Source organism: Schistocerca gregaria, chromosome 5 (assembly GCF_023897955.1).
Source record: "Schistocerca gregaria isolate iqSchGreg1 chromosome 5, iqSchGreg1.2, whole genome shotgun sequence".
Taxonomy (NCBI): Eukaryota; Metazoa; Arthropoda; class Insecta; order Orthoptera; family Acrididae; genus Schistocerca; species Schistocerca gregaria.
In genome coordinates, this window is record NC_064924.1 from 458,688,823 (window position 1) to 458,712,200 (window position 23,378).

A 23,378-nucleotide genomic window follows, 5' to 3' on the forward strand; every position below is an offset into this window, starting at 1 on the left:
ATTCAATACTTCCTCATTAGTTATGTGATCTACCCATCTAATCCTCAGCATTCTTCTGTAGCACCACATTTCGAAAGCTTCTATTCTCTTCTTGTCCAAACTATTTATCGTCCATGTTTCACTTCCATACATGGCAACACTCCATACAAATACTTTCAGAAATGACTTCCTGACACTTAAATCTATACTCGATGTTAACAAATTTCTCTTCTTCAGAAACGCTTTCCTTGCCAGTGCCAGTCTACATTTTATATCCTCTCTACTTCGACCATCATCAGTTATTTTTCTCCCCAAATAGCAAAACTCCTTTACTACTTTAAATGTCTCATTTCCTAATCTAATTCCCTGAGCATCGCACGACTTAATTCGACTACCTTCCATTATCCTCGTTTTGCCTTTGTTGTTGTTAATCTTATATACTCCTCTGAAGTCACTGTCTATTCCATTCAACTGCTCTTCCAAGTCCTTTTCTGTCTCTGACAGAATTACAATGTCATCGTCGAACCTCAACGTTTCTATTTCTTCTCCATGTATTTTAATACCTATTCCGAATTTTTCTTTTGTTTCCTTTACTGCTTGTTCAATACACAGATTGAATAACATCGGGGAGAGGCAACCACCCTGTCTCACTCCCTTCCCAACCACTGCTTCCCTTTCATGTCCCTCGACTCTTATAACTGCCATCTGGTTTCTGTACAAATTGTAAATAGCCTTTCGCTCCCTGTATTTTACCCCTGCCACCTTTAGCATTTGAAAGAGAGTATTCTAGTCAACATTGTCAAAAGCTTTCTCTAAGTCTACAAACGCTAGAAACGTAGGTTTGCCTTTCCTTAATCTTCTTTCTATGATAAGTTGTAAGGTCTGTATTGCCTCACGTGTTCCAAAATTTCTACGGAATCCAAACTGATCTTCCCCGACGTCGGCTTCTACCACTTTTTCCATTCGTCTGTAAAGAATTCGCGTTAGTATTTTGCAGCTGTGACTTACCAAACTGATAGTTCGGTAATTTTCACATCTGTCAACACCTGCTTTTTTTGGGATTGGAATTATTATATTCTTCTTGAAGTCTGAGAGAATCGCGCCTGTCTCAAACATCTTGCTCACCAGATGGTAGAGTTCGGAATGGTGGTTCCTTAGGGTTTCTAATTTCTGGAACTTACTTATACACACTTTGGGTTGCAAATTTTCTGATGAAAGTAACTAAATATGGATGGCGGCAACTGAATAGAAGGAATAACCTTCTTTCTAACCAGGGAGCGTGAGCTCTTATGTCGATAACCTTTCTACCGCTACCTGACAGTGAACAAGTCACTGAGACCACCTCCGCTAGGGTGCCAACTTAATAGCCCACAGGACATAGTAACCTTACATTTAAGGCAGGTCTAGCTAATAACAAATCTTCAGGTAGTACATAGACTGCTACAAGTTTCATCCAGCCTAGAAACTATCTGCTTTGGCTCGTTTCGAGTATTAGGCGACTCGAATGCCGCTGCCATCTCTCCGCTGACTGGTAAGCCAGAACAGTACGAGCAGTGCAGTGTCGATACACAATATAGTTTAGATTGCTATTCTCTCGCGCAGCACCTGTCTCAAGAGCTCACAGCTCTTGACAGAGGTCTTATCACCTGGCGAGTACGTCGCAGCCTTAAGAAATGATCGCTTGCGTGAGACGACGTACATGAACTCCTCCCCTGAAAGGTTTGTAAGATTTTTTTATTTTTGACTCTTTCACTTTTTCTGATAGAATCTTGAACATGAGTTCACCAGATGTCACCCATAGCATCTGAAGATGGTCTTTGAAAACCAAAACCGGTCATGATTCAATCATAAAAATATGACTGAGTTAAAAATTAAAAAAAAACACTTTACAATAATTTCTTTACCTGCTCGGCAAACGTAACGTTTTACTAAAAGGTTTGCATTGAGTCTATAAATTGATACTAGGGTGATTCCAAAAGTAAGGTCTCTAGTTCCTCTAAAAATATGGGGAAACATCTATTTACAGTTAACTGCATACGATTTCGAATCTTGAACATTTTTTGCTATTTTTCCACGTAATCTCTTCTTTCGATCGATGCATTTTTGTAAACGCTGTACCAGTTTTGTATGCCTACGTCATGCTAGCCCGCTGCCAAGCTACTGAAGAAGCGTCGGATCTCATCTTCCTCGTCGTCGTCGTTTGACGGACGGGCGATGTCGGGGCGAGCATTGTCATGGAGAAGGCTTATGCCCTCGCTGAACAGTCATATTTTCTTAATCGCTCGTCTGAGTTTCTTTGTCTGACAACACCTGTCGGCATTTGTTGTCCCAGGAACCATAAAGTCGACCAGAAACATCCCCTCTCGATCCCAAAACACAGTGGTGATGACCTTACTGGAGACTATGTTATGAGTTTTGGCGGCTTGGATGAATCCAGATACAGCTACTCAGATGATCGTTGTTTGGTCTCAGGTGTGAAACGGAAAGTCCAGGTTTCATCATCCGTCACTACTGAATCTCACATGTTGTCAATTTCATCCGCATGACATTGAAGCAATTGGTGTGAAGTTTCAACCCGTTGTGGTCTTGCGCTAGTATTCTTGGAACCCATCTTGCGTACGCCTTCCAAAATTTCAACACTTCAAATTCTAGTGAACGGCGATTCTAGAAACTTCGACATTGCAGAGCTTACTGAGAGTGATCCTCCGGTCTTGAAGCACGTTTCGATCAATCTTTGCGAGTGCCTCTTCGTGATTTGGCGGTCTCCCGCTTCTTTCCTCGTTAATTTTCAGTACGACCACCTGCAAACACACTACACCACTATACACACACGGTACTCCAAACACTTCCGTCAACGTCGATTGGTTTAACGCCTTTTGCACTCAAAACCCGAATAACTGAGCGAATTTCGCTCGTGGTGGTAGTGGCTAACGGAAACGCCATTAAAAGTCGCTGCCGCACCAAGACACAGGCTCGTTTTATATTCAATAGCTTTTCTGTTGGTTTCCCAAGACAGAAGAAACCTCCTTCCAAATCTTTCCACCAGATAAACTTCAGTGAGTAGGTATTGAACCCAGGACCTTAACATTACTAGTCAAAAAATTGTAGTCGTTACGCTACGACGTCATTAGCGATATTTGGGCATTGCAATTATAAGTAAACTACTACAGTATGGGTCAAGACCGTCACGTACACAAAAATGGTGTGTGATAACTATTGGAGAATAAATACTTTGACTGGCAAGGGAACTAAAAATGTAACAAAATCACTCAGAATAGATTCAAGCAAAGGATCGGCATTATCATTCGCGACGAATCAACATTCACAGCTATGAAAAATAACTACATTACCAGAGAATATAAGTTACCTGTGGTTTTGACGGATACTGCCAGTGAAGACTCGTTAGCAGCTAAATTAAGGTATACTGATACGTACTGTTTGTTGTCTTACATGGACACCCATTTATGTGGCGTATACAAACACAGGCGTCGATAGCTAGCGGTAGCTTGACGCTAGAGCCATCTATAGGTAGATAAGGTAGTTGAACATCCCTCATTTCGCTAGCTTTAGATGCCTGTCACCAAGACTGAAAGCTCCAGCGGATGTGAGGTGGTTTCTGTAGAGTAAAGGAAGCGAGGGAAAAAGGGGGGGGGGGAGAAAACAGCCACCCCCTATTGAGCCCCAGCGCTTTGGAGACCTTGTTTTTGGGATTACCATCGTACGATTAACATGGCATTATGAGCACAATAGCTGGCGATGATCATCGGCAAGTGTTACTTAACTGCTGTAGCCTGGCCAGATAGCAATGGCAGCGTCAGAGGTTCCGGAAATCTGTCCCCACCACCCAGACAGCCAGTGTGTCTTCTTCCTGATTACCTGCCGGAGCAGATAGCAGCGGCACTGCACGGCGCTCAAGATTCGGCTGCGCGTCACACGTTTCGTAACAGGCGCTGGCGGGCAGCACTATATACTGTCCGTGTCGCACTGCGAGAGACCAGTCTGTAGCAGCAGAGCTGTCGAAGACGGCGAGACGCCTCCGGGGCTACTGACGAGTCAGCGAAACCATCACGCGACACGAGGTACGTCTAGGCTCACCCTTGAAGCTGTCCGCCAAGTGTTATGTAAACCGTGACCATCAGCTATCTCCAGTTGGGTTCAGTGAGTGAAAAAGAACTGGAGTGTAGAGTGTACTGAACGCACAGTGTCTAACAAAGACTGCGTTGAGGAGTTTGGCTCAACTTACTCTCCCGTCGTGTTCTGTTTTGTTCGACACATAAACAATATTAATTCATACTGTTGTTGTTGTTGTCTTCAGTCCTGAGGCTGGTTTGATGCAGCTCTCCACGCTACTCTATCCTGTGCAAGCTTCATCATCTCCCAGTACCTATTGCAACCTACATCCTTCTGAATCTGCTTGGTGTATTCATCTCTTGGTCTCCCTCTACGAATTTTGCCCTCCAATACTAAATTGGTGATCCCTCGGTGTCTCAGAACATGTCCTACCAACAGATCCCTTCTTCTAGTCATGTTGTGCCACAAACTTCTCTTCTCCCCAATTCTATTCAATACCTCCTCATTAGTTATGTGATCTACCCATCTAATCTTCAGCATTCTTCTGTAGCACCACATTTCGAAAGCTTCTATTCTCTTCTTGTCCAAACTATTTATCATCCATGATTCACTTCCATACATGGCTACACTCCATAAAAATACTTTCAGAAATGACTCCCTGACACTTAAATCTATACTCGATGTTAACAAATTACTCTTCAGAAACGCTTTCCCTGCAATTGCCATTGCCAGTCTACATTTTATCTTCTCTCTACTTCGACCATCATCAGTTATTTTGCTCCCCAAATAGCAAAACTCATTTACTACTTTAAGTGTCCCATTTCCTAATCTAATTCCCTCAACATCACCCGACTTAATTCGACTACATTCCATTATCCTCGTTTTGCTTTTGTTGTTGTTCATCTTATATCCTCCCTTCAAAACTCTGTCCATTCCGTTCAACTGCTCTTTCAAGTCCTTTGCTGTCTCTGACAGAATTACAATGTCATACAGTAAAGCTGAATGCTCTCGGGAAAAATTATGGCTGCAGTTTCCCCTTGCTTTCAGCCGTTCGCAGTACCAGAACAGGAGGGCCATTTTGGTTAATGTTGCAAGGCCAGATCAGTCAATCATCCAGACTGTTGCCCCTGCAACTACTGAAAAGGCTGCTGCCCCTCTTCAGGAACCACACGTTTGTCTGGCCTCTCAAGACACCTCTTCGTTGTGGTTGCACCTACGGTACGGCTATCTGTATCGTTGAGGCATGCAAGCCTCCCCACCAACGGCAAGGTCCATGGTTAACTAAAATTAAATGGTTAACTAAAATTAAAAGCTTCGTAAGAGTATATTAGCTTTCAGTGACGTATCTTTGAAGTAAGCTTGTAGGCGCAATAATGGGGCACGTATATGCAAAGGTGTCGTAACCAATATGTTCATTGTGCGTCGCCAGAGATGTACGCATACTTGATAATTTATTCGGCCAATCCTTGGTTTTCAGAATAACTGATTAGGAGTGCGTAAATTATGGCCCACACAGTGTGTGAACGCATGGGCTAGAATAAGTCGAGAGAAAAAATTGCATACGTATTGTAGGAGCACTGAGAATGAAACTTTCAAACCGAATTAAAACAAAGACGGGATAAAGTACTAACGTGCAAGTTTGTTATAACAAGCACCTTACGATGGACGCATAGCTTTCGAAGGCGATTTCTCAACAAGGAACTCCATTTTTCGGTATGTCATTTCTCTTCGTGAGATCATTGTGAAGCAATGTTCATAGGTATCGGAATAATACAAATCTCGTATCATGTTACATATTATATTCTTAGAGGCCCATCAGCGAAGTGTAAGATTCAAGCCTTTACAAACGATCTCCAAGTAAGATCTCTAACCGATCAACAGCAATGTAGAAGCCAACCTGTGAATCCCTTCGATCCATTAAAGCTGACTTACGAGCACTACTCGAGATGATTTCCCCGTGTACAAGCAAGTTGCACGCGCGCACAAACAAAATTTTTATGTCAGTTTTTAATTTTCATTTAATACTGAGTGTTGCCTGTTGTTTTCTCCTAATGATTCTACGGCTCACTGCAGACAATTAGATAAATGGTAATAATGCAGCAATAAAACACAAAATATATGTTCCTTTTCGTATATTTACATGTAGGCTTACCAATAAAGATTTCATAGATACTGCAGTCGAGGATTACCGCTTATCCAATTACATAAGACGTCGGGGTTTTTCTACACATAACGAGCAGTTTAGTTCCTCTTTACACTATCTGTCGCTTCTACGACATGTTAGTATTTTAAATGCCATTCTTCATTTGCTTAGAAAAATACCTTAAATTTTCTCAAGTCACAACAAAAAAAATGGTCTGATCTTCAGCACTGGTGTAGAGAAATATACCAGGATTCATTCCGAGAGTCCAAGCTTGCTTCACACTAGACATGCCTTCTGAAAGAGTGACAATTTTTTGGCACTGCTTTTTCAAGAAGGGACATTAAATTCGTAACTAGACTATACCAGGTGTAGAAGCCTGAAACCGGAATTTGGTTGCAATAATAAAACATGTGTTGTTTGAAACTGATAAACAATATTTTATTCAAAATAATCTCCATTGCTATTTATACATTTCTCCCACCAAAAAGCAGTTCTTCTTTTGAGGCGAACCAGTCAGCGAGCCATTTTCGTAAATTTTCATACGAACTGGAGCGTAGTTAAGCGAGAGCGTGTCCCAGTGATAAAATAGGTGGTAACCGGACGAAGCCAAGTCTGGAGAAAAGCCGCATGACCTGGAATTTCCCAGCTGAATGCCTCGATCGTTTCCCTGATCCGTTTTGCTGTGTGTAATAAGGCATTATCATGGAGCTGTATGACTCTGTTTTGCCTTCTCCCATAATCATGTCGTTTGTAACGTAATGCTAGAGTTAAATCGATAAATTGCTGTTGGTAGCGATGTTAACGGTTTCACCAGGTTTTATCGGCTCATAATGGATGACACCCTTCTGATCCCACTAGACACAGAGCACTGTCTTCTTTCTAAAGCGGTTTGGTCTTTCAGTGGATGTTTGCCTGGATTCATCTATGATTTATGACGCTCAGGATTCTCAGTATGTAGCAATTTTTCATCACCTGTCACTATTCGATGGAGAAACGACTTTTTGTACCTGGCGAGCAGCATTTCACAAGTGGTCTTTCGAATTGATTATTGCCTTTCATTCAATTCGTGCTGAACCCATTTTCCCCACTTTCTGCACCTTACCCATAGCTTTCAACCTAAGAGAAACGGCTTTCTGCGTCACTTTCAGTTGTTCCGCGAGTTCCTGTCGAGTTTGAGTATCATCTTCATCCAGTAAGGCCTGCAATTGGTTGTCTTCGAAGTAGCCCGCAACAAATAAACGTTAGGCATATTGGCCCATAACTTAAAACCGCACTTCTGTTTCATAAGACGTGGAAAAAAGACCGTAAGTTGTGCCAGAAGTCCACGCGAGACGAAAGAGAATTTACTGCAGAGACAGAAGGGCGTTGAAAGGCATGGAAGTAATAGACAGCGAAGAGTAGTCTAGGAAGGTGCGACTCAGTGAGGGTTATAGATTGAACCTATAAAGAAACAAGCGGGTTGAATGAGGAGCTTCGTTACGCGCTACGTTGTTACGGCAACATGTGTAAATTACTACATTGTATTGTATTGTATGGAACTGGGGACATAGAAACGACAGAGAGGCGTAGCCCTTAGTGGTTCACAACCCCTACAACAGGCTACAGCAGTCCACTCACCCCATCGCCACCCCACACCGAACCCAGGGTTATTGTGCGGTTCGGCCTCCTGTGGACACCCCTTCCCTACCTGCCGGTAACGTCAGACGAGTGTGACATCAATGTTTGCGTGATATAGTAACTATAATGTACGCGTACGTGGAGAAAGTGTTTGCACAGCAATCGTCGACTTAGTGTAACTAAGGCGGAACAAGGGAAACCAACCCGCATTCGCCGAGGCAGATGGAAAACAGCCTTAAAAACCATCCACAGACTGGTCGGCACACTAGAAAACGACACTAATCCGCCCGGAAAGCAGTGCGTTAGACCGCACGGCTAACCGGGAGGGCTAAATTACTAGATAGCTCGTTCCATAAGCTGATGACAATGATGGAGAAACTTTAAACAGTGGTTAATGTTTCTCTGTGAGCTATGGGGCGTCTTGATGGCCTAGGTTAAGCTTAAGAAAAATTGTATTATACAATCGTGGTATCACAGAATTTTATTTGAAGAGATAACCGGTCTCGATTTTGCAGCCATCATCAAACGTATGAGGAAAGTAGGTGTTGCAGAATTTGTGAAATACGAACCAATTACATGGAAAACCAAAAATAAGTCACTTTATTATCTTATAAAAAGACACAGAACACTAAACTAATAGCTTCTCGTGTGATGTATATACAAAGCTTCTGACGTACAGTCGCCAGTAAATTCCTCACAAATACTACTTAACTTTGAAACTACGAATATCTGATCAAGAAAGATTTGTTTTTCTGCGTGCATTGTCATATTTCGTTGATGCAAAGTGTTATCTGTTGTATCTGATAAGAGCTGATGATGGTGTTTACAGTTCTCGCGTGCAGGCAAATCGTGCTTTTCGCACTCTGATTCAGGTTGATTGGGATCAGGCGGAGACATCTGCCTCAACGATTAAAAAGTGGGTTAAGAACTTTGAAGAGAGATCGTCAATGAAGATAAAGAAGTCTGGGAAACCCTAAGATAGTATGTAACCTCAGAACATATAGCGTGTAAGAACTGAAAACGAAAGATGTCCGCGTCGCTCATCCCGCTGGGATGGCATTAGGGATTTCTAACAGAATGGTCTGGCGTATTTCACACAACGATCTACTCTATCCTCCTTAAAGGATCCAAATTGTCCGGGGTATTAAAGAAAACAGATAGTTAGACGGAGACGGTTCTGTGAAATGTTGAATTTACTTGATGAAGGCGAAGACATTGTAAACAATTTATGGATAAGTGATAAAACCCGTTTTCATTCATCCGGTAACGTCAACAAGCACATGGGCTCATATGAATCACAGCAACATTAGCCCTTCTGTTCAACAAAAATTGCTTCTTGGTGCGCTATGTATTGATCAAGGGTCATAGTTTCTCGAAGATGATCCAGGTAGTGCTAAGACAGTGACTTAAGAGAGATTCAGACACGTTGGAAAGCTTTTTTATCCCCGACTTCCTCAGCACGAAATACACGAGGATATATTTTTTCAAAAAGACGGAGCAACCTCCCATATGGCAAGTTTAAGCATTAATTGTGCTAACGATTTATTTCCAAATCAAGTGATCTTTGGAAGTAAAGGCGTCGTATGGCATTATTGTCTATTGGCCTTACCATCATGCGACTTTTTCTTGTGGGGTTAACGAAGGAGTGTTGTATCAGGATAATCCATCACGAACAGCTGATGCATTGAAAAAAGGATCCCACAGGTGGTGGTTCAAATCCCACTGGCACTACTGCGGAATGTGATTAATAACCTCAAGGCTCGTCTGGAAAAATGTGTACGCCTGAACTGACGTTATTTCGCTGGAATTATTTATTTTAAACTTTGTCGCGTTTACTTAATTTTCTTAGTGTTTTTATGTAATTTGAGGCGCTAAAATAGAATTACGAAAAATTGATTGGGCTTTCTACCAACTTCTGGAAATCACTTTTTGCTTTGCCATACACTGTATCTGTTGAAAGTTTTTGGTTTTTGGAGCGGTACAGCCAGGAAGACAGATCGTATTTAACGTTACAGGTGGAGCTGACGTTGGCCATTCTGCAAAACGAAAAATTGTAAATGACGCTTGATGTTGATTTTGTCAGATTGGGCGATATAGAAATGATTCTGATTGCAGACCTGTACAGGACTTGACAATGACCATTCAGCCAATGCGTGCTGCAGTCGAAAAACATCCGATGGAATCGGAGCCTGAATATGTTCGTTTGGAATTTCCCTCCGTCCACAAAGCGTCAGCAGTCATGCCGGACTGTGATGAACTACTTACCATCGATCGTACCTATGACGTAGTCTGACATACCCGGCGAAAGTGCAGGGCAGGGAAGCTAAAGGTACTAGCTTGGGCTAAACAAAAAAAATATCTCATCGTTTGTGGTTAAGTATTGGCTTGCTCAGATACGGCATGCGAAATTAATGAAGATGGGTGACTAGCTCCTCTGATGTAGTGGATGCTGTTCAAATTTCCCTCAATATGTAGGTGACTGGATGGCTCCCCATATCATTCCATATTATGCCATTCAACAATGGAAGCCACCGTTTTGTAGTTACCACTGCCACAGTAGCGCCTAGCAGGTATGCGGCCGTTACTGCATGAGAGGTTGAAGGAGGATTCGTCAGTAGTTTGATATTTAATTCGAACGCAGTACACGAATGCGCTTCATTTGTGGTGCCTTCACCGGTTTCCCTAACGTTGCTGCCATGCGTCTGGCACACTTGCCTAGTATTCAACAGACTCGTTAAACTTGGAACTTCTGTTTCTCAAGAACGTTTGAGGAGCGCAACGTAATTGAGCAGTACGAAGCATGCACTATAATCGTACGAAATATGAGCTAAAGCTGTGACTCCTGCGCGCTACCCTTGTCCGAACGCTGGTGGCCACTTTCACGTGCTCGTTCCGGTCTTTGGCGTTCGGAGTTTCTCGTCGACGTTGTGGAAGCCATGTCACCATTTCGTGTTGAAAAAGGCAGTGTCGGGAAGTGGACGCAGGCGGGACCACAACACCTCTTAATGGTGCGCTCAGTACAAACCGGAATGCACAATAGCAAACTCGTTTCCAGACATCGGTCATAGTGGTCTGTTGGAATTCGGATGCCGATGTTGCTGCCGTAGAGGTCGACTGCTGATACAGGTGCTTGCTTTCTCGTTTCCAGCCATTCATATCTTCAGTGAATGACCTTGGTATAACATCCAGCGTAGATGGCGCTTGCGGGTCTGTTAATCCACCTCTTTGCAGTAGTAACCACTTACTGACGCGGCACTCTTCTGCGTGCTCAACGTTTACACGTATATGCATGTTTACTCTCCAGTTCACCATTAAGTACCTGGCAGAAGGTTCTCTACCGTACCAATCTCCAACAGCGTGCGGCAAAAACGAACACTAAAATCCCTCGGAGTGAGCTCTGATTTATTTTGATCATCACTTCTACCTATGTAGGTGGTCAACAAAATATTTTCTCTCTGAGTACGAAGTTGGTGATCTAAATTCCATGACAAGATCCCACCGCAATGAAAATCGCCTTTGTTTTAGTGATTGCCAGTCCCAATTGGTGTATCATAACCGCGGCACGCTCCACTCATTTCCCTTACTTAAAGCTCCGCGATATCCTCCGTCAGTCCAATCTGATGAGAACCTCACGCTGAACAGAAATACCCCAGAAAATCGCGGACAAGCATGGTGTAAGAAATCTCTCTAAACTGTTTTGCCAACAGTTCGCAGTCTTTGGTTTGCGTTCATCACTTTATTATCTATGCGATCGTTCCAGTTTAAATTATTCGTAATCGTAATCACTAAGTATTTACTTGAATTCACAACCTTTAGACTTGTGTAACCGAAACTTAACGGATTTTTTTAGTAATAATGTGGATGACTTTACCTATATCTAGTCTGTTATTTACTGTTTTGATCATCTGGTCACTTCATAACACTGTAAATGGCAACATCTACAAAAACAGTCGGAGAGGGCTGTTCAGATTATCTCCTGTATCGTTTGCTGTTCCTGTTCTATACAGAGGACCTAAGAAACTTCCTTGGGGAACGCCGGATATAACTTTTGTTCTACTCTGACTTCCCGTCGTTCACTAAGAACTGTGACCTTTCACACAGGAAATCACGAATCCAGCGGCAAAACTCATACGATACTCCATAGGGACGCAATTTGACCATGATTCGCTTGTGAGGAATGGTATCAAAAGCCTTGTGAAAATATAAAAATATGGGATCGATTTGACATCCCCTATCGACAGCACTAAGTATTCCGTGAGAGTACTGTTAGTTTCAAATAACTTCCGGGAATTCAGCCAGGTAACACTTTCAGCGAGCGCAGATATTTCGGCGGGAGAATACCCCGGCAGTGTTAGTTGTTTCACAAAAACGATGTTTTCTGAATGCGTGTTGGCTGTTTTGTCAGTAAATCATCGTCGAGGTAACTCATCACTTTCGAAAAACAGTGAATCCTCCGAAATCCCGCGGCAAATTGACGTTCGAAATTTTGGTCTGTAATTCAACGGATGACTTCTAATTCTTTTTTTTACTAATGTGACTTATGCGTCTTCCAGCTTTTAGGCAAGGATATTTCGACGAATGAGCGGATGCATGTGATTTCTAAGTATGGAGCTACAGCATGAGCATACGCGGAAAGAAACCTTACTGGTATATAAACTGGACCGGAGGCCTTGCCCTAATTAAGTGGTTTAAGTTGCTTCGCTACACCGAGGATATCTAAGTTCGGCATGTTAGCATTTGTTCTTGATTCGAATTCTGGAATATTTACTTCGTCCTTCGTGATAAAGGAATTTCGGAAAACTATTTAGTAACTCCGCTTTAGCGACACTGTCGTCCGTAACATTGTTACTTCGCATTGAGGGTATTGACTGCGTCTTCATACTGGTGTAATTTACATACGACTAGAATGTCTTTGAATTTTCTGTCACGAGACAGTTCCGTTGTGGAAACTATTAAAAGCAACTCCTGTGTTAGTCATTAGAGTTATTATTCCTGCATTTTCTAGTTTCCGGTCACGTTAGTGTTTAAAGCGAGAGAACAACAGAGTGCCAAGTGAAACTGTTGGAGACTCTAGGTTGACAAATTGGTTGTTAGGTCCAGTACAACGCAAGCGAGCATATGAGGCCATAGTTGACCCTGAAGCAGTGTCCATTAACCGGTTACGTGGCATTAGTGTGGCCGGGGTTTTCCTAGTGTCAGTTTCCGTTCGTCGTCCGGTGCGTGACGCACAGCGACGGAACTGTGCGTGCCAAGTGCAAACCGTTACCGTTGGTTGCGTCACGAGCGCGTCGCCTGTGATTCACGTCCCTGGGCAGCGGGCGACACCAGCGAAACCAGTCTCCTTCACACTTGATACGTCGTAACAGGACCAGTGTAACAACGAGAAGCCGGGTAAGTCCGGTGCTTCGTACAGCCTGTTTGATGCTCTGTTTTTGTGAACAGTTCATATAATTGCGCAGTCAAATCAGACTTAAAACCATTTGCAAGGTTGACGGCTAATGCAGTACCCGCACATAACCTTATCGTAGTCTGTTTCGACGGCAGAATGAATGTGTCAGAAGCTTCACCTAACGGAGCTGCTGTTTAGTGAAAGCAGGCTTGAATCGTTGCGGCTGCTTTTGCTGTACGAATACGTATGTTTGTGACGTAAGCGAGCAAGTCACTCTTACCAAATGTTTGTTAGAAATTGATAAGTTGGAGATATCGGCGACAGCTATTACGAACAACCAGCCAGTGTTACGTGCTGTGCTCTCCCTCAAGAAATCACTACCGTACATAAATTACAAAGTCAGGAATTATAGAGGACAGGGAGTTCAGCGTATTGTAAGGCGTCGCCGTTGTGTGGTACGTGAAGATGATACGTTCAAACAAAAGCGGTCCAGTCTTTGGGACAGTTCGTTTTAACGTGACTACTGCATCCTGACATACTACATATAGAGGGCGACACCTAACATGCCCTCCCCACGACCTTTCCCGACTTCGTAATATACTTGGATGTACGGTAATGACTCACGGGGATGGAACACAGCACATAGAAATGGCGGATTGCTCTGCAATTACAATAGATATCGTGAACACTTCAGTATTTATCACGTGTGTGTTTCAGATTAGATCCGTAAGGTAAAACATAGGTCTCTGGTTTGTTTTACCACATCTGGAGACATTGTAAAATGGAAAGAAATCTGTAACACGAAGAAGACTATAACCTAGAACTTCAAAAATCTTAACAGTGCTTTCGTGGTGGCAGAATTCGAACGTAAATAGACTTCATATTACCTCAAACCTCTCAATATACCTTGATTTAATGTTTCTATCCTACCTGACAATATAGCAGTTGTAAGTTGTGATCTCATGTTACTGCACTCTTTAGACAGTATTGCTTAAAATATTTGCAGCAGAACCGAAGTCTTAACCGATCAAACGGGTCGACGTGGCGCAGTGCGAATGCTGGAAAGGTTCCTACGAATAGGTCGCAGCAGATTTCATTCGTTCCCCTGCTCCTATAGGAGCTCTGTCTCTAATGACCCCATCGACGGGACGATATTCCATTCTTGAAAGTAGCGACATACACTTCCGAAAAACAAAGAAATTCAAGGAGATGTAGTTAGTTTGTCTATGCGCATAAATGTTAACAAGAATTGGAGGTAGGAAAAAAATCTGTAGGTGGTCCCAGAAAGATCTTTCAATGCTTGATCACATGTAAGCCTCTGTTACTGCTGCATACTGCCCTGCCATTCATTATTTTCCAGCCATTGTTCAGTCGTCCCATAAATATAAATTACCATGGTCGATCATGTCTTGGATATACCGCATTGTAGAACGTTAACTGCTGGCTTACATCATTTACTCAAGATTATTATTATTATTATTATTATTATTATTATTATTATTATTATTATTATTTACTGTCTCAGACGTTATATCTGGTTAAAAATGGAAAGTGACGCGGACCTTGATCAACCGCGACTTCCTATTAACTGTACGGTATATGTTACATTGCATTTAGGAATTTTCGGGTAATTGAACATGTATCAATAGTTACAGATTTCTGTAGTTCAATATATACGTTTGGATGTAGCTGTATTGCGTTGATGTACTGGTGGATATTGTGTGGTATGACTCCTGTAGTTGGTAGTGTAATTTGTATGTCAGCTTTATCCTGATGCCACATGTCCTTGACTTCCTCAGCCAGTTGGATTTATTTTTCAATTTTTTCTCCTGTTTTCTTCTGTATATTTATTGTATTGGGTATGGATATTTCGATTAGTTGTGTTAATTTCTTCTTTCTATTTGTGAGTATGATGTCAGGTTTGTTAGGTGTTGTTGTTTTTATCTGTTATAATGGTTCTGTTCCAGTATAATTTGTATTCATCATTCTCCAGTACATTTTGTGGTGCATACTTGTATGTGGGAACGTGTTGTTTTATTAGTTTGTTGTATGGCAAGTTGTTGATTATTTTTGCTACATTGTCGTGTCTTCTGGGGGGTATTCGGTATTTGATAGTATTGTACATCCGCTTGTGATGTGATCTACTGTTTCTATTTGTTGTTTGCAAAGTCTGCATTTATCTGTTGTGGTATTGGGATCTTTAATAATTTGCTTGCTGTAATGTCTGGTGATTATTGTTTGATCTTGTATTACAACCATGAATCCTTCCGTCTCACTGTATATATTGCCTTTTCTTAGCCATGTGTTGGATGCATCTTGGTCGATGTGTGGCTGTGTTAGATGATACGGGTGCTTGCCATGTCGTGTTTTCTTTTTCCAATTTACTTTCTTTGTATCTGTTGTAGTTATGTGATCTAAAGGGTTGTAGAAGTGGTTATAAAATTGCAATGGTGTAGTCGATATATGTATATGAGTGATTGCTTTGTGTATTTTGCTAGTTTCTGCTCGTTCTAGAAGGAATTTTCTTAAATTGTCTACCTGTCCATAATATAGGTTTATTATGTCGATAAATCCCCTTCCTCCTTCCTTTCTGCTTAATGTGAATCTTCCTGTTGCTCAATGTATGTGATATATTTTATATTCGTGGCATTGTGATCGTGTAAGTGTATTGAGTGCTTCTAGGTCTGTGTTACTCCATTTCACTACTCCAAATGAGTAGGTCAATATCGGTATAACATAAGTATTTATAGCTTTTGTCTTGTTTCTTGCTGTCAATTCTGTTTTCAGTATTTTTGTTAGTCTTTGTCTATATTTTTCTTTTAGTTCTTCTTTAATATTTGTATTATATATTCCTATTTTTTGTCTGTATCCTAGATATTTATAGGCATCTGTTTTTTCAATCGCTTCTATGCAGTCGCTGTGGTTATTCAATATATAATCTTCTTGTTTAGTGTGTTTTCCCTTGACTACGCTATTTTTCTTAATTTTGTCTGTTCCAAAAGCCATATTTATATCATTACTGAATACTTCGGTTATCGTGATATTATTTAGATTTGTTTTGATATTAAGTGTGGTTTTCCAAGTTTTCATTACTTTGTTTAGGAACTGTATCAATTTAGGATCTACTTTGTATATTTCGAATATTTGTAGTAACCTTGAGTGGGGTACACTATCAAAAGCTTTTCGGTAATCAAAGTATGCGTAGTGTAACAACCTTTGTTTAGTTTTAGCTTGATGTGTCACCTCTGCATCTATTATCAGTTGCTCTTTACATCCTCGTGCTCCTTTGCAACAGCCTTTTTTGTTCTTCGTTTATAATTTTGTTCTGTGTTGTATGTGTCATTAATTTCTGTGTAATGACTGAAGTGAGTATTTTGTATATTGTTGGTAGGCATGTTATGGGGCGGTATTTAGCTGGGTTTGCTGTGTCTGGTTGATCTTTAGCTTTCATATAAGTTATTCCATGTGTAAGTGTATCAGGAAATGTGTATGGGTCTGCAATGTAACTGTTAAATAATTTAGTTAGATGTGAATGTGTTGAGATGAACTTCTTTAGCCAGAAATTTGCTATTTTATCTTTTCCAGGGGCTTTCCAATTGTGCGTAGAATTAATTGCTTGGGTGACTTCATGTTGCAAAATTACCACTTCAAGCATTTGTGGTATCATCTTGTATGTGTCTGTTTCTGCTTGTATCCACCGTGCATGCCTGCTATGTTGTACCGGGTTTGACCATATGTTGCTCCAGAAGTGTTCCATGTCTGTTATGTTTGGTGGATTGTCTATTTTTGTGTGTGTTATCTATTGTCTGGAAACATTTCTTTTGGTTTGTGTTGAATGTTTGGTTTTGTTTCCTTCTATTTTCACTTTTTTTATATCTTCTAAGTCGTTTGGCCAATGCTTGTAATTTCTGCTTCTTTTCATCTAATTCCTCTATCGGTTCTTGTTGCGAGATTTTACCTACCCTTTTTCGTTTTTTGTCTGATATTTCATTTCTTATAAATTGTGTTAGCTGTCCGATGTCCTTCTCAGTTTTTCTGTTCTGATCTGTAGCCTATGTTGCCATGCTGGTTTTGTGGGTTTCTTCTGTGTGTGTGTTGGTTCTGATCTCTGCCTAGTGTGTATATTTAGTGTAGTGAGTGCTCCTATATAAACCAGTAGTTTTAACTCTTCCATAGTTGTATTTTCATTTATTTTGTTGCGTATGATTGTGTTGATAGTTATTGTTTCGACTTGTGGGTTATTTGGTGGTCTATGCAAGAATGGTCTAATGTCTGTATTTGTGTCTTTGTGTTCTGTATATGTCAGCTGAAATTTTTCTTCACTTCGTGTTCTAGTTGTACTTGTTCTGGTGGCAGTCTTAAGATTTCGTTTCCCACTGATTGTTTAATTGATGCGTGTTGTCCTTTGTTTGTTTGCTCTGGGATGTTTGAGTCCATTACTGTAATTTCTCCTTCTTCTGATAGCACATTATACATATACTTGTGATCTGTGTCCCGTTGTGTTTGTTCCTAAGTTTGTTGATTGGTAATAACAGAACACGAGGTGTCGGTTAACTTCATCTATCTCATCCTCTGTCTGTTTTCCTTGTTGGGTGGTTGCAGGAAGCATATCCTGCAAAACACTTTTATTTGGATTTAAATCATTTCCCGTGTGGTTAGCAGTGTCGTTACCATTGTGGACGAACATAGGGTTCAAGCGTCGTCCCCGACCATGACAGCGCTTGTCCGAGGCTTCATTAGTTCTGTCCTGAACCAACTAATTACACAAAAGGGGAGTTAGCCCTATTAGTGGTTTGTTCTTTTCATCGCCTTTTACGACTGGCAGAACATACCGGAGGCCTATTCTTTTCCCGGGCGTCCACGGGGTTTATTATTATTATTATTATTTTAAAAATAGTGTTGAACTCGTAAAACATCTGTGACGACACCAAAATAATTGGTCACGAGGCGTTCCTAAGCGCGAGAGCCTTCTTTAGGATCCTTTTCCTGAATTCCAGCACCGCCTGAACAATGGCAGTCGGTCCGGTTGTATTTTAGCAACAGAATTTGTCCTGCAAAAGGGAGGAAAGTTAATAGCGTACAGTTTATAACACTTGAAGCTGATGTCCTTGGTTACATTCCAAACGGCTATCCAGTGCCCCCATGGAGTGAGGACAGGTGACACTGTCGATGGTGGTATGTCTGCTGGGCGGTGACATGAAAGCCGTCGGCCCCGGTGCTGCTGCTGCTGCTGCTGCTAAGGATTGAGCTCTGTAACACCACCAGGTTTCATGCTCGTTCTTCTGTCATAAGTTTACAACATATTTCAACCGCACGTTTCGCACGATGAAAATAACCCAGTATGGCTGGAGATCTGTTTGCCATCCTTGCTGACAACGGGAACAGTGTAACATGCATTTTTAAAATCTCGTGGCGTGGATACGGAACGGTATGCAGTCAGACATTGCTTGTCTCACCCTAGTATTTGCCCGGAGATTGATGTTTAAGAAACTCTAAGCCAAATCTCTTCATTTTTTGATTTGATATATAGCATTATGTCCTAGATTTCGTATGAGTATTCCCATCGAAAGTTTTTTGTTTGCCGTTATGCACGAAGTAATTCGTCGGCCGTATTGTTTTGTCTCTGGTTACGTGTTTTGATATTAGGACAACTAATTCTTGAAAGTAGTGAAGTTGGAGATATCGGCGACACCTATTACGAACAACCACTGAGTGCTGCGTACTGTTCTCTCCCTCAAGATGTCACTACCGTACAAAGTCAGTAATTGTGTACTTCATACGTTAAGTCAAGACTTTTAATGTGAATGAACATAGCTTTTCCTAAGAACTACGGTGGTCCCATCAACACGAGTTCCAGAATTTTTTAATAAAAAGAGCTCAACAGGCAAAGTTAATTAGTTCCTGCGTCAATTTTCCGTATTGTTTGTTTTTGTAATGTTTGGTATTATGACAAAACAGTTTCGGTGCTAACATATATATAAGGGGCCTGAAGATAGCGTAATGAGATGCCGAAACTGATTGTGTAAAAAAGATAATTTCTGAAAACATATGGCTGCTTGGTGACTTTTCTTTGGTGAAAACGCGTTTTTGAATGTCGTTAAGTGTCTAGCCTGCTACCCAAGCATTTGGGGAGGTGTCACCGAGCTCTGAATGGACGACTATCTTTCCCTGGCAGAATCTTCCAGCAATTTGGCTTGTGAAAGCAGATAATCTTCAGACTATGGGTAGAGTATTTCGGATGAACTAATTTTGGGTATTGGACCGCGTCATTGCAAACTACTAAAACAATTAAGTTGCCGACGTTTCGGCCGAGTTGCTGCGGGCCTCTTCAGAGAGAACCGGCGCAAATCAATTGAAATGTCGGCGACTTAGTTGTTTTTGTAATTTAAAGTGACGCGGCCCAATAGCCAAAATTATTTTATCCTAAATTACACCGGCTGTGGAAGCCTACGAACTTGAGATGAGTATGCTGACATCCAGTGAGAGCGCTGATAACTATGCTGATGAGTGCCTTCAGTCAGTCACTACTTTTCAACGACCTCCATGTTTTAGACCTTTCACGATGTAGCATTTTTAAACGTTGTATCGGTTAGCACGTTCAGCTTTAGTGCCTACCTACCTACCCACCCACCCTCCCTCCCTCCCATTACAGTAAGACACCACGAGTAAAGAGGCAAAATCCCGCTGACTGTAGAACATGGCAAGTGGACAGGTGGTCAGAGAAGGGGCCGCGATACCGAGGGTGGTCCTCCTGCAGGCCGCTCGATATGAGGGCTAGCGTGCGTGGATGCGGGTCGTTGCCCTCACCGCGCGAAACGAGCGATAATTTGCATATCCAGAAGCGATACGCAAAGTACGCGCTACAGACTGCTTGAGCTGTTTCTTTTTACGCGGAGCTAGATACCATAGAGTAAGAATACCTTCAGCGCTAGCATTCAGATGCGCTAAATACAATTTTTGGCGTCAGCCTTGCTTTCCTCCAGTCACGTGATTGGTATTGCGTTAACGATTCCTCGTAAGCGCTCAGCACATTTTTAATGTCGTTAAATCTGTAGTATTGTCAGATCTCGATTGAAAGTACTAAAAGAGCTAAAAGCAAGAACGAATTTCTACCGTTCCTGCCAATGACCACGAAACTTCTGGTCTTCAGGCTACCGGTTTCGATCAAAAGTGAGCATCTTCAGATCGACAGAAAAAATCAGAAATTATATAAAACTAGTGAACAGATTACCTCTTAGAACAATAAAATATGCCATAAACAAAAAGTATTACATTGATGGATGTGAAAATGTATGCTTAAAATGTGACGAGGCATGCATGTTTTTTGTCAAGTCATTAGTCCTCTGACTGGCTTGATGACCTGTTTTATAACGCATCCTAATATTACAAAGCCGTAGTGGCATCACCATAAAATATACACAAAATCAGCTTAGCAGTGCCGTACACACTTAAAATACAGTGAAAGCTACGTCACAGTTCTAGCAGTCATACCGGGTATATCGCTACTGTCCATAACAAACTGCAATGAAGTAGTCACAGCGTATGTTTGTGCCGTAAGATCGGTAATGTCGCTACTGTAAGTCTACACATTCATCAATTATTAAGTCGTACGGTAGTCAATGAATGAAGAGTACAGTAGACAAAGTCTACAGTGGGCCGTATATGTATTTTGCTGGACTGATAAAGTGTAATGATTAAGAACTCGAATAAATTTAAAATTGTTAAAAGGAAATGCTTAAGTGATAATACTTGATTTTGAGACGTTCTTGTCATTTCAGATAAAACTTACTCAAGAAAAAATTCATGGAGCTAATAATATAACATAAAATTGATAGAATAACTAGGAAAAGAAGTAAAAAAGATGAAAAAAGACTAAAGTAATCAGCGCAATCTGTTGACGTAGTCTCCAGAATGTAGCATAGATCAGAAGTCGGAGTAACTTAGCCGCTGGAGGGCCTCCATAAGCTTATTTCAAATTGCACTTTATTCATGTTTCTAATTTTCATATTTTATAACTGTAATAATTATTCATTTGGCTAGCCCACTATAGACTTTACATATCGCATTCTTCATTTATTAACTACTGTAAGATTTTATGATAGAGGAATATATGCACACTTTCAGTGGCGATAAAGATATGACTGCCAGAACTGTGGCCTAGATTTCACCATATTTTAGGTGTGTATGACAATGCTAAGATGGTTTTGTTTGTGACGATGTGTGTATGACTTCATAATATTGGGACACGTTATAAAACAGGTATGCCTCGTCATACATTAAGCGTATCTTTCACAACTATCACAGCAATAATTTTTGATAATGACATATTTCATTGTTCTAAGACGTAATCTGTTCACTAGTCGTATTTAATTTCCCACGTTTATTTGCATTTCTGAAGATAATTGCTGACAAACTGGTAGTAGCCTAAAGGTTAAAAGATCAGTATTCATGAGCGGAAATAAGGGAGATTCATTCCAACCTTCATGTATCACTGTTTTAATCCGCGGCCATGTCGCAACTTGGGAAATGGAAGAACATTTCACTTATTAGCGACAAATTTCGTGATTCAGACATTGCTAATTTTTTCCTTAGGAGAAATGAAAGGACAGCCACTGATACTTTTCTTTGGTTTTATACTGCACTCCAACATATTGCCGAGCCCGTATCGTATCGGTACACGGGTCAATGCCGTCTGTCTAGACACAGTGAGGACGTAATGGCATCTAAGTGGAGGAAGACACAGACGGCGGAAGTTGTATGTCATTTTCTAAAACTGCTTCAAAGAGGACAATCGCACTGTAGTTCCTCCTTTAAATCGTCAAAATGACATACGGTGAAATAAGTCAACATGGGACAGAAAAACAAAGGACACCACTTAACAGAGGTAAGGAATACCAATAAGATTCTACATTGAATATACGAAAGGGCTGTTGCTTTAAGATGAGCTGTGTACCGTAGATCGCTATACGAGCGAAACGTTATTACTGATTGGGGGGGGGGGGGGGGGGGGAGGAGGGAGGGAAGCGCAGATTACTTACATTTTCCAAGAAGTCGCCGAAGAGACACACGGATATGTAAGAGAATAGCTCCGACGTCGGTCTGTTGTTCGGTTTTCAAAAAATGGCTCTGAGCACTATGGGACTCAACATCTGAGGTCATCAGTCCCGTAGAACTAAGAACTAATAACTAATTAAACCTAACTAACCTAAGGACATCACACACATCCATGCCCGAGGCAGGATTCGAACCTGCGACCGTAGCGGTCGCGCGGTTCCAAACTGTAGCGTCTAGAACCGCTTGGCCACCCTGGCCGGCTGTTCGGTTTTGGAACGTGTTTTATTCATGCTTATTACGACGTTTGTGGAGTCAGAAAATTTCTGTAGGAATCAACATAGATTCGGGAAGGCGTTCCACACAGTTCCGCACTGCCGCCTAAATCAACAAAATAAGAGCGTACGGAATGTCATACCAGCTGTATGACGTGATTCAAGAGTTTCTACCAAAGTAAGCCCAGCATAACATTCCAAACGGAGAGAGAGCTTCAGACGTAAAAGTAATTTCGGACGCATCTCATAGGAGTGTTATGGTACTGTCACTTTCCACAACACACGTAGATGACGTAGTGCATAACTCTGGAAGTTCCTTGAGACTTCACGCGCATGAAGTGAAGCGAGAATATTCCACGACGTCCCACCACAAATACAGAATTTCCTCAGCCATAATTAGTCGGAAAAAATGTTGCATCACTTACTGAATGCACCTCTACCTCTCCATCTGTCTCGTTTTTATTTGATAGCTGCTTGTGTATCTGTATGAAAGTAAACACTTTCTAGCTCATTGCTTTACAGCGTTCTTACTTCCAGCGAACAATTCGCAACTGGTACGAAAAAGGGGAAGTAACAGTGGTGCACAATATTCTCTGCCACAGACCGTCCGTTAGCTTGCGTGGTATAGATGTAAGTATAAGAAATTACGCTGATGTCAAATTGCAAATTGGCTTTCTAGTACACCAAGCGGATAAGTCCCGAAAATCGTCGAATTTAGAGCTCTGGCGTACTGGAAATAAGCAGTTCATCATATATTTAAATATTTTCAAGGGGAAATACTTGAGTTTTTAGTTTCCGGTGCCATCCCTCTAATTAAAATAACAATCTTAAACACCCAGTCTTCACGTCGTGG

At 41.4% G+C, this 23,378-nt stretch overlaps 1 protein-coding gene across 3 annotated transcripts in view; it reads left to right on the plus strand.

Annotated features, from left to right (window-relative positions):
* The window catches only part of LOC126273103 (putative ferric-chelate reductase 1 homolog), a 346,200-nt gene that overhangs the window by 207,160 nt on the left and 115,662 nt on the right, over nucleotides 1-23,378 (plus strand). Inside the window, exon 1 of one of the 3 annotated variants that reach the window (XM_049976537.1) lies at nucleotides 3,961-4,058. The exons of 1 other annotated variant lie outside the window; for it this stretch is intronic. The gene's annotated coding sequence lies outside the window, so the exon portion shown is untranslated. Of the gene's footprint in view, nucleotides 1-3,960; nucleotides 4,059-13,116; nucleotides 13,202-23,378 lie in introns of those variants that run through there. One more of the 3 variants, XM_049976538.1, reaches the window with a different exon arrangement.